Source organism: Nematolebias whitei, chromosome 2 (assembly GCF_014905685.2).
Source record: "Nematolebias whitei isolate Nwh7 chromosome 2, NemWhi1, whole genome shotgun sequence".
Classification (NCBI taxonomy): Eukaryota; Metazoa; Chordata; class Actinopteri; order Cyprinodontiformes; family Rivulidae; genus Nematolebias; species Nematolebias whitei.
Genome location: NC_056499.1, coordinates 21,593,947 through 21,605,198, shown reverse-complemented (window position 1 = coordinate 21,605,198; position 11,252 = coordinate 21,593,947). Strand labels below are relative to the sequence as shown.

The 11,252-nt window shown below is 42.1% G+C and overlaps 1 protein-coding gene across 1 annotated transcript in view; it reads right to left on the bottom strand.

The window, feature by feature from the left end:
- The window catches only part of LOC119423392 (semaphorin-4B), a 60,591-nt gene extending 54,142 nt beyond the window's left edge, over window positions 1-6,449 (bottom strand). The window contains exon 1 of the mRNA XM_037690780.1: window positions 6,361-6,449. The gene's annotated coding sequence lies outside the window, so the exon portion shown is untranslated. The remainder of the gene's footprint in view (window positions 1-6,360) is intronic.
- Window positions 6,450-11,252: the final 4,803 nt, after the last annotated feature.

Here is an 11,252-nt window from a genome sequence, read left to right as displayed (position 1 = left end):
TATTTATTTATTTTTAACTTGGGCATGTATAAAATTAAAGAACAATATGAGCTTTGAATAGCAGCCAAACTGAACATTTCTCTCAGTAAACTGTGTTGCTAATGATTGTGGACTAATTCTGTGGCATGACAACGGACAGCAGAGGATTAATAATCCGGTAATGACACAATAGAGGCCTTTGTAAGGTCTGAAGCAGGCCGAGTTAGCATCAGAGTTCATCAAATCCAAATGGCTGGTCTCTCCGTAAACAGTTATTCATCTCATGACTTCTGCACCAAGTTGGGAGGGGAACAGGATTAGGGCCTGAAGTTAAACCGACATGAGAACTCGTTTCTTTACATGATTTGACAAGCGAGGCAATAGGATTTCAAGGTATCAGATGACTGGATTCTGTTTCTGGCCGCTGTTTCATCTTGTCAGGCGCTGGCTGCAACCACGCCAGCATTCAGGTACAAATTTCCATGGCTGGAACCACAAACCTGGACCACAAGTCCGTTCACACGACCAGCTCCAGGTGGAAACCCGATACGTTTTGCCTGAATCGTCTGACAGTTTTGACACCTCGAGGTAGTCTGCTGTGTATTCTCTGGAAAAAGGAGCAGCTGAAACGCTTCACGTACCGACAGGTACGGACTCTAATTGTGCCTCTTGGAGCAGCCAGAGATACATGCCAGGGTTTCTACCACCTACAAATCGATTTATTAGGACTTAAAGTTGGGACAGAAGGGAATAAAATGTATTCATTCATACAAGTAACAGAGTGATAAATTGATTTCCAAGGACAGTTAAAACCATTTCTTTGTTAGGGGGCTGTACACTGGGATTAAAAAAAAAAGAAAAAAGGAGACGACATATGAAAGGTGGGATCCATAAACTAATTAGATTCAACACAGTTCAGTCAGGTCATCTGGAAAGTTTCGTTTCTGGTTTGTTTTTTTGTTAAGACGTTCAGTTCTTCATCCAAAAGACTTCAGTCAAGATGAGCAGAGCTTCGCCAGTCAAAAAATAGTGGAGCAGTTTTTGAATACTGCAATGTTCTTCCAACAAAAAATAAATAAATGTATTGATATTTTTTAAAGATTTTGTTTCAAAGTTCATGCTCAATAATCCAGGAGGAAAAAAATCCAACAAAGTTCAGTCAGTCATCTGGACGTTTTTTTTGGAGACGTTTCGTCCTTCATCCACAGGACTTAATCAGAACTTTGATGTTTTGAACCACTTTGGCTGCCTCAGAGGAGTTGATGGGGGAGAGGGCGGGTCCTATCATCAGCAAACTGGTTGGTCCACTATAGAAGTGTGCTGCTTGTGGGAATCAGTTTGTTGTGGCTCCTCGGACTAATGAAGTCCTTTGGATAGAAAACAAAACTTCTCAAAAAAAAAGAAAAAAAAAGAGAGAAACGGTCCAGATGACCTGACTGAACTTTGATGGATTTTCTACCTGGATTATTGAGCATGAACTTTGATGGCACTACCAGTAATTAGAATTTCTGCTTCCACTTTCAAAAATGGAACTAAGAGCGGGAGTGACTAGAGGTAAACTATAAGAGTTTAGTCAATGGTTGATGCCAGTGGCAACCCTCAGAAACCAGGAAATATTGTGGTTTGAGTTTTTAAACAGTTTAATAATAAAATGCCAGAAAAAACAAAATGTGAAAAATTGGTATATTATTCTGGTCAATTTATTTTGGTGTCTGTCAAGGTTATTCAAAGAAAAATAAATATCACATCAGCTGTAACAGTGACCTTTGTTGTACACAAGGATGAAGTGTCAAGCGTGACCTCTCTGTTCATCCCACAGATATGTCTGCCTTTTAATTGGCAGAGTATGCTCAGGCTTGGCTGATGCTTCTTATTAAAAAAATCCACCTAATTAATAGGCTGACTGATCAATTTGTCTACCTTTGTGTAAGATGCAGGTGTTTGTACCGGTGATACAGAGTATGAGAGGGTTTCTGCAACCTCTTCAGAAGATCACATCATCGTCTGTTTGTCCCAACAGCTTACACATGGATTGTAAATGTGTAAAAATATGTTCATTGGAGAAGCACATCACTACATAGCTCTTGTAACAGAAGCCAGTTTAATATGTGGGTTAAAACAAGCATAAAAACTTATGATCAGAGCAGGGCAGTGGTGGAGTTTTTATACAAGGAAGTCTCATGATGGCAACCATCACCTGCTGATCAGCGTGATGGAGTGACACTGTAGACATGGCGTCATCTGTCTTTTCAGGTGTTACACCACAGAAAAACTACGAAAAGTACTTTAAGTAGAGTACCACATACAGCACATTAAACACCCACTGAAACTATCATACAGCAATCTGAGCAATGGCCGGGACAAGGTCAAAGGTTATATCTAGTATAACCTTTGACCTTGAAGCTGGAATGATTGAAGTGCACACGACACTCCACCAGTTACGATGCATACGTGTATCGTTTTGTTAAATCGTCTTGAGTGAATCAAGAGTTATGGGCAAGACAAGAGAAAGTTTACAGATGTAAGGATGGAGACTGTACCATAATATGTCCGTCTTTTGACGGGCGTATAGAAAGTGATGAGGACAAGTCTATAAAAAAAAAGGGTAAAAAGACCACTGGACTAGCTCTTCAGCTAAAAAAAAAAAAAAACAAATGGCAATGAAATGTCCCTCCAGATGTTTGCCACTGCAGATGTTCATGCAGTTTTTTTAAATAAAGAAGTTAATCTTAGCCTAAAAGAAAAGATGACTGTAACGTTAAATAACATTAAAAATGACTTCAATCCAAGCGCAGGAAAACCGAACCCACTGAAGGGTTAACGGAATTTAAAAAGAAACAAAACTGAAGTATTTTCCTTCAATAAAAACGCCTGCTTGTTCAGTGCAGCAAAGGTGCAAAACAGTTAATATATTCCCATCCTGCCATATGTAGGTATTAATTGGTTGTTTTTACAGCTAAATATTTCCATGACAAACACTTCATCTTAATCTGGCCTCAGAGCAGATTAAACTCCAACGTGTGTCTGTGCTGCTCCACAGATGAAATATTAAGATTAGATTATCAAACCGTTTCTCAAGACAAAAACATTCTGCTCTCGTAGCAGATCTGTTTTCATTACAAAAGTCACAGTTCATCTTTTTCCTAAACTTTTCTTTCAAAAACAAGTGGAAAGAAGAAAAAAAAATGAGGGGGGGTGGTGATTATTCTTTCAGGAGAAGAGCTCGTTACATAACATGTTTTCATCCAAAAGACAGCCACTTCAGATAAGCTCTCCTGAGAAATGCTGCAGAGGCCACTTCTGACGACCTTGGATCCCGGCAGAAGGACACAGTCGGGTCTTATTATCACCTTAGAGGCTCCTTTGGACGGCTGTGGCTAAGTGGTTAGAGCATTCATCCTCCAATGCAAGAGTTGGGGGTTCAATTCCACCAGCAGTCACTTGCCGAATTGTCCCTGGGCAAGACACTGAACCAGGCCAGTCACGATAACAAATTTTGCTGGGCGATTGTCTCAGAAATTATTGCGATAAACGATAATATTGTTTGAAATTTAACAATAATTAGTAATTGTCAAATTTTATAAGAAATGCTGATTGTTTTGAGTGTAGTACCTTTTTTTGACCACCGGATGGCAGTATAAGACAGTTTGAACCAAAGGCTGGATAGTTAAGCAGCATGTCTCTTTAAGAAAAATGGGAAGGAGGCCCCTTGACATGATGACACGGTTACATGGTAGACCCTCGGTGTGGTTTGAGCTCTTTAGCATAGCCATTTTTCACACAAAGCTTTTCATTAAAAAATTATTATTATATATATTTTTTTAATCTGTAAAAAAGTTCTCAGCTTCTTTTTGCAGAGAAAAACAATTTTTACACAAAGGCACGGGTTTCAACCGTGAATTTTGGAGCTCGACAAGAACGAGGTATCGAGGACCCGCCTCACATTCAGGAAATCCATTTCATAGTTTGCAGGCAGCTACAACGTGAGCACTGAGTTAGCAGCACTGTGGCTAACAGCTAACACACTTTTCATCTAAACATGTCCGCTGTGTGGAAGTATTTTAAACTAGAAACACTACAAATCAAGACAGCATCGTGCAATGTCTGCAGAGCCATAGCGCCACATTAAACCCCGGTAAAGTTAGTTTTACGATGGACATTCGAGCTCCGGGGCTTCAGCGTGCTGTTATTTTTGTTCAGTCCGGAGAAGGCAGTCCGATTTCGTTCATCCACGCGCAGTCTGACCCGCTCTGTCTGTCCGTCTCTGAGGAGGGGCAGACTGAGCGCGGCTGACTGAGAACAGACTGCTTGCTGCGGATAGAACAAGAAGAAGACATCGTTGAAGGCCCGGAGCTCGAATGTTTACCGAGAAGTTGCTAAACTTCATCGTAACTAATGACCAACCACTATCAGCTGTAGAAAACGAAGGATTTCACAGCTTGATACTTGCAGCCAAGATACAGTTTTCCCTCCAGGAGATATTTATCAGTACAACAGTAGACAATCATAAAAAAAACTTGATTTGAAAATTACAAATTACTGTTGGTTTATGTCATGAACTTAGCAGATGTTTAAAGCCATTTAACATTTTATTTAATTCATTTATTCATTCATTTAAAAGAAACAAAACAAATTCATCAAAAAGAAAACATTGAATGAAAAGAGTGCATTAAGATGGAAAATCTTATATCTGCCCCTTATTAAAAAAAAATAAATAAAAATAACTTTAAACAATCACTTAAATTAATCACTTTAATATCCACTTTAAAGCTAGGAAAAAACAAACGTGTTTTTTGTGTTAGCAGAATTTAATTCTAACTTTAAAACTTATCCAACATTAATAAAACTTACCTCAAGTTGCCTTTTTGGGCATACATGCATATATTTGTACAAACTGTACTTGAGAGGAGATTATTACAGCCTCATATAAAAATGATGATGATATAATAATAATAATAATAATGTCATCACAATGTCAGCACTGTATGTTTCCATACAATGGCGAAATTAGTCTCTGCATTTAACCCATCCACCACCAGGTGGTGCAGTGATCGGAACTGGATCGTATTGGCCGATATTTAGATTTAGGTATCGGGAGTAAAAAAAAGTGGATCGGTGCATCCCTATATTGAAGTACAGTCCATTTACCATATGGTTTGCCAAGTCAGCTCCCAACTGATGTGGGTTTGTCAGCGCTCGGGTACCATCTCGCTTAAAGAGTCAATGCCAGAGGAGGAAGCGGAGAAAACGATAAAACTCTGAGCTCCTTGAACATCAGCTACATTCAGAGTCCTGCTTTGGGCCAACATCTAAACCCCTGTAGGGCCCGGACGGCTTTTCAACAGGATCTGCAGGTTTTTACTGAACGTGAATGGCCTTCCAACCGGAAGACAAACCCATACAAGTGCATAGCCAAGACTGTGAAAACCCATCGACTACGTGTGAAGGCCCAAGTGTGACTTTTCACAAACAGTCCTGCAGATTCCTCAACCTGACAAGCCTTACTCGAGCTGCAGCAAGACCTCTACAAAATCCCAAAAAAGGGGATTTCTGTCTGCACGGTTCATCCGGCACAGGATGGACAACAATCCTGACCCTTTTGGTCTCCTTTGCACAGACTCTGCTCTGCAGGGACTAGCTTCATGTCAGTCCTGAGTATCTGGGTGTGACCTGGCTTCAGCCCAGAGAAATGACCAGCTTTCCCACATCTCGGCACAGCACGAGAGGCTGCAGAGGGTTTCTGGAACACGTTCCCCATCAATTGGAGTTGAGCAATTCTCCAGATACAACGTGAAATCCCTAATCTTTAAGGAGAGTGATCTTTACCACAAACCTCCACACATGCTGACCATTCCTCTGAAGTTGTTACAGTGGGTGGAGCACTGGCTGTTTGTTTTGAGGGCTTCAATGTGTGGGAGAGGGGGGAGTAAAAAAAAAAAGGAGGAGGATGGTGTGATGCATCCATTACAGTGGTTTTAACACTTTTCCAAAGAAAAAGAGAGAAAACTTTTACAGTAAGAAAAACGGACCAGCATGGCTTCTTCAGTGGTCCATCAGAGATTTTGGTCCACAGACTTCACAGGAAATCCTTGTTAAAATTAGAAAAGGTGATGTTTAATCCAGGGGTCACACTGGGGTTTGGTTTACAGAGTTATGTGAGTAAAGGCAGAATCATCACAAGAGGAGAAAGTTGCTTAGAAAGAAAACACCAGGCGTTAAAGAGGTCTGGATGCAAGGAGCAGCTGCTTGACCCCACCAGGGGACACACAACAGGTTTCCTCCTCACGTGCACGCAGCAGCACTGACGTTGACTAACCGTGAAACTTTTAGCTAACACGCGTCTGTGTGTTACAGAGAGACAGGACACGACAAAACTCTTACCAGACGAGCTGAAGAGAAGCACAAAACTCCTTCCGTGACAAAAACGAGGAGTGAAAAAGAGTTTTAAATCCACACAAATCGAGCGGACTCCGACATTAACGGCACTGTGAAACGGAGTTGCTGCGCGCGTGACGCTCTTTTACTCCTAAGTGAAGAAAACTGACCTGCGAATTTAAGCTCCGCCCACCGGCTCTCTGCACCAATCACAGCCAGAGCAGGAGCAGATTATTATCATCTGACAGCTCCGGGGGATTAAACAGGCAGGTCACAGAACAGCATCCACATGTTGTGCAGTGTAACAATGTCTGCTGTGAACATCTGCTTTGCTCAGGTTCAACATCTGTGAAGGTTTACCACAGAACAGCCAGCTTCCTGTTATTTTTAGCATTATTCAGAGGAATTTGGATTAATTTTGTCCGCTGTGTGTAAACCACTGAGATTGAGCAAAATTAAGTCAGGTCCTCTGGACGGTTTCTTTTTTTGTTAAAACGTTTCGTCTTTCATCCAAAGGACTTCTTCAGTCCGAGAAGTTACAACAAACTCAGAAAGTAGCTTACTCACATAAGTAGGGGGGCACCGATTTATTGGCCCCGATTTCCTTAATTTTGAGGAATCTGAGATAGGCCGATACTTACATGAGAAACCGATTTGACCGATTTTTTTTATAGTTTTAACAACAATTGTCTAAATTTCATTTATATTTCAGAGCACTACCTCATGGCCAGTTAAAACACGTTTGTATTGTTTCTAGGATATTTTTCAAGGGTACGTTTTTCAATTTGAAGGTGCATTGTGACCTTACAACACCTGACAGCGTCGCTTATAAAACAAAATCAGAATTGGCAGATCAAACTTTTTAGGGATCAGTTATCGGCCAGAAAACTGCAATCTGTGCACCCCTATAAGATGATTTGTGGAGTCCTCTCTCTCCCCTGTCGACTCCTCTGAGGCAGCCATAGCCAAAGTGGTTCAAAACATCAAAGTTCATGCCCAATAATCCAGGTTAAAAAAATATCCAACAAAGTTAAATCAGGTCCTCTGGACGGATTCTGTTTTTGTTGAAACGTTTCGTCCTTCATCCAAAGGATTTGCTCAGTCGAAGCCCTGTTTACAAAACACTGCTTATTCATTTATTTTTAATTTAACCTTTATTTATCTGACAAATACCACCGAGATCACAGAGGTCTTCTTCAAAGTAGGGCCTGGGCCTGAAGGCAGTCTAAAGGAGCATGTTTTCAGAGTCAGAGTCAGAGTCAGAGTCAGAGTTTCTTTATTGTCATTCGCACCTCATGTGGTACATGTGGTGGAGCGAAATTATGTACATAGGGTCCCAGTTACATCCAACAATAAAATGTATAAGAAAAACAGTAACATCTAAGATATGAACTAAGAAAAACATCAACTAAATATACACTAAGCACTCATAACATAAAACATTGAACATCAGCACAAACATGAACATGAGTCTGTGAGCAGATGTGCACGCATGAACACATCAACATTGAAACAGATCAGCAGCAACATGAAACAGATCAGCAGCAACATGAAACAGATCAGCAGCAACATGATATGGTTTTTCACAGTGATTATTCTAGTTAGAGATTCATGAGTCTAACAGCCTCAGGGTAGAAGCTGTTCCTCAGTCTAGTGGTTCTACACTTAATGCTCCTTAACCTCCTTCCTGAGGGGAGTGGGGCAAAAAGTGTGTGTGCTGGGTGGGTGGGGTCCTTCATGATGCAGGTGGCCCTCTTCCTGCATCTGGAGGTGTAGATGTCTGTGATGGTGGGGAGACTGACTCCAACAGATTTCTGTGCAGCCTTCACCACTCTCTGCAAAGCTTTTCTTTCTGCAGCTGTGCAGCCTCCATGCCACACATTGATGCTCGAGCACAGGATGCTCTCCACTGCACACCTGTAGAAGGAGGTGAGGACTGAGCTTCCCAGACCAGCTCGCCTCAGCCGTCTGAGGAAGTAGAGTCTCTGATGAGCTTTCTTGATCAGGCTGGTGGTGTTGTTGCTCCAGCTGAGGTTGTCATTCATGTGTACACCCAAGTACTTGTAGCTGGAGACCACTTCCACCGCAGATCCTCTTATGTTCAGGGGGGTGTAGGTGTTTTTGTTCCTTCTGAAGTCCACAATCATCTCCTTTGTCTTCTTCACATTGATGTGAAGGTTATTCTCTCTGCACCAGCTCTCCAGGTGTTCCACCTCCTGCCTGTAGCTGGACTCATCATTGTTTGTGATGCATCCCACCACCGCTGTATCATCTGCAAACTTTACAATGTGACAGCCTGGATGGGTAGCTGCACAATCATATGTGAGCAGAGTAAACAGGAGGGGGCTCAACACACATCCCTGAGGAGAGCCAGTGCTGAGGGTTATGGTGGAGGAGGAGAGGTTGTGGATCCTCACTAACTGTGGTCTGTTTGTTAAAAAGTCTAGTACCCAGTTGCAGATGGAGGGGCTTAGTCCTAGTGTGGATAGTTTGTCCATCAGGGTTTGGGGGATCATGGTGTTGAAGGCGGATGTGAAGTCCACAAAGAGCATACGGACGTAAGAGTTTTTCTGCTCCAGGTGGTTGAGTGCAGTGTGGACCACAGAGGAGATTGCATCCTCTGTTGATCGGTTCTCACGGTATGCGTACTGATGAGGGTCCTCGTTGATGTTGATGGTTGTTTTGATGTGAGTCATGACCAGTTTTTCGAAGCATTTAGCGACTATCGGGGTGAGGGCCACTGGCCGATAGTCATTCAGACCAGTCACTGTAGAGCTTTTTGGGACTGGGATGATGGTGGCAGTCTTCAGGCAGGTGGGAACTGTCTCCAGGGTAAGTGAGGTGTTAAAGATGTCTGCCAGCACCTCACAGAGCTGATCAGCACATTCCTTCAACACTTTTCCGGGGATGTTGTCTGGGCCAGTTGCTTTGTGCGGATTAATCCTCCTGAAGGTACTCCTTACTTCTGCTGAGGTCACGCTGAGATGCTCTTCATCCGGTGGTGAGGTGAGTCTGGTGCTGGGTGGTCTGTTCGGGTCTTCAAAGCGTGCATAGAACTTGTTGAGGGCATCAGGCAGAGATGGGTCTTTGGGACATTGTTCACTCCTTCCTTTATAATCTGTTATGCACTTAATGCCCCTCCACATGCTCCGAGGGTCTTGTGAGATGAATTGACCCTCGATCCTCTTTGCATATGTGGCCTTGGCCCTCTTAATACCAGCAACCAGCTCTTTTCTTGTCCTACTCAGCTCCTCTGAGTTTCCAGACCTGAAGGCAGTGTTCCTGGCTTCCAGCAGGGTACGCACCTCTGCATTCAGCCAAGGTTTTCTGTTTGGGTAGCTTTTAACATTTCTGATAGTGGAGACGGTGTCAGTACATGTACTAATGTAACCCAGTACTGAGGATGTGTATTGGTCAAGATCAAGCGAACCTCCATTTTCAGCAGCTTCTCTGAAAACCTGCCAGTCTGTTCGGTCAAAACAATCTCTCAGTTTTCAGACATGCAAATGCAAAAAAAGATGCAAACTGCACACAGAAAGATACCAGTCTCGACCCAGGACTAGTGCTATAACCTCTAATAATAATAATACTTTATTTATAAAGCCCTTTAAAACAACCACAGCTGCAACAAAATGTTGCACATATAAAATCAAGAAAATATAAATCACATAAAAATAAAACCGTGCAGAGCAAATTTAGTCTGTGCTAAAAGCCAGGGAGTAAAAATGTGTTTTTAAAAGAGTTTTAAAAATGGACAGTGAAGGTGGACAGTAATCCATCATGACGTCATCAAGTGAGCGAGTTTATGAATGACACGTGGCGTTTCTGCTGCATTTTGGCCGGTTGTGTACACAACAACAGCGGCCTTTTTAATCTGACAGACTGGAGGTTTGTAGGATCGGCCGACATCGGTGTGAACTGTGAAGTCACGCATGAACATTATGACCGGCTGCAGGCAGTCGATAGATCTTCGAGTAGATGAAGAACAGCAACAATGGCAGATATCAGAGTGCTGTTTGTCCTGCTCGTCCTTTTTCAACATGTGGGAGCAACCAAACCTCATCCTTGATCCAAACCAAGGTTCGATTATTAACCATTTCAGATGTCACTGTTCTTATGCTCAAAACTGAAGCGTCTGCGTGCATCCACATGCTGTTTAAATAGTGACCTGGCATGGAGACGATAGTGGATTCGACGAGCACAACATTACTGTGTACGCCTGTAACTGTTCTAACAACCATCGTTGGAAAAACGCTAAACTTTCCAGAGATGGTTCACATCTAAATACAACCTAAAACAGAGAATACCCAGCTAGCATGAGGAACGTTTGGGGAATGTTCTGTGAATGTACCTAAAGGTAACTCACAAGTGTTGGGGGCTAGCTGGAGACACAAATTTATGTCAAAATACACAATTTTTCTACTTGGAATCCTGTCAGATGACCCGTTTGCTTAAACTCTTGACAAAATTGGCGGCAATAAATTTGCATCAGTTATATATTAAAAAAGAAAAGCTCTAAAGCTGTAAAATTACAGAAACAAAATAAAGAAAGGTCTCACAATAGTTTAAGATGAACTCCACAGATGTCTGAGTCTGAGTCTATTTTGAGGAAAGTTTAGAAAAGTTTGAGATCAGCGACTCCAGCACCACGAGAACAAGGCCATGTGGCTCGTGTGAGAAAACTGAGACTCTTTGCAAACATTTCAGGACATTTTGGAGACTTTCTACCAAATGCTGCTCGCAATTTATCACCAGCAGTTGCTGTGAGACAATACCTTTACTAAACGTTCATTTTAGCTCTTCCTGTGATTCCTCCCAATGTTTGCTGAAGGGTCAGATCATGAATTTGACAGAAACATTTCCATAATTATACCGTGAGATTCCCATCCTCTTGAGGT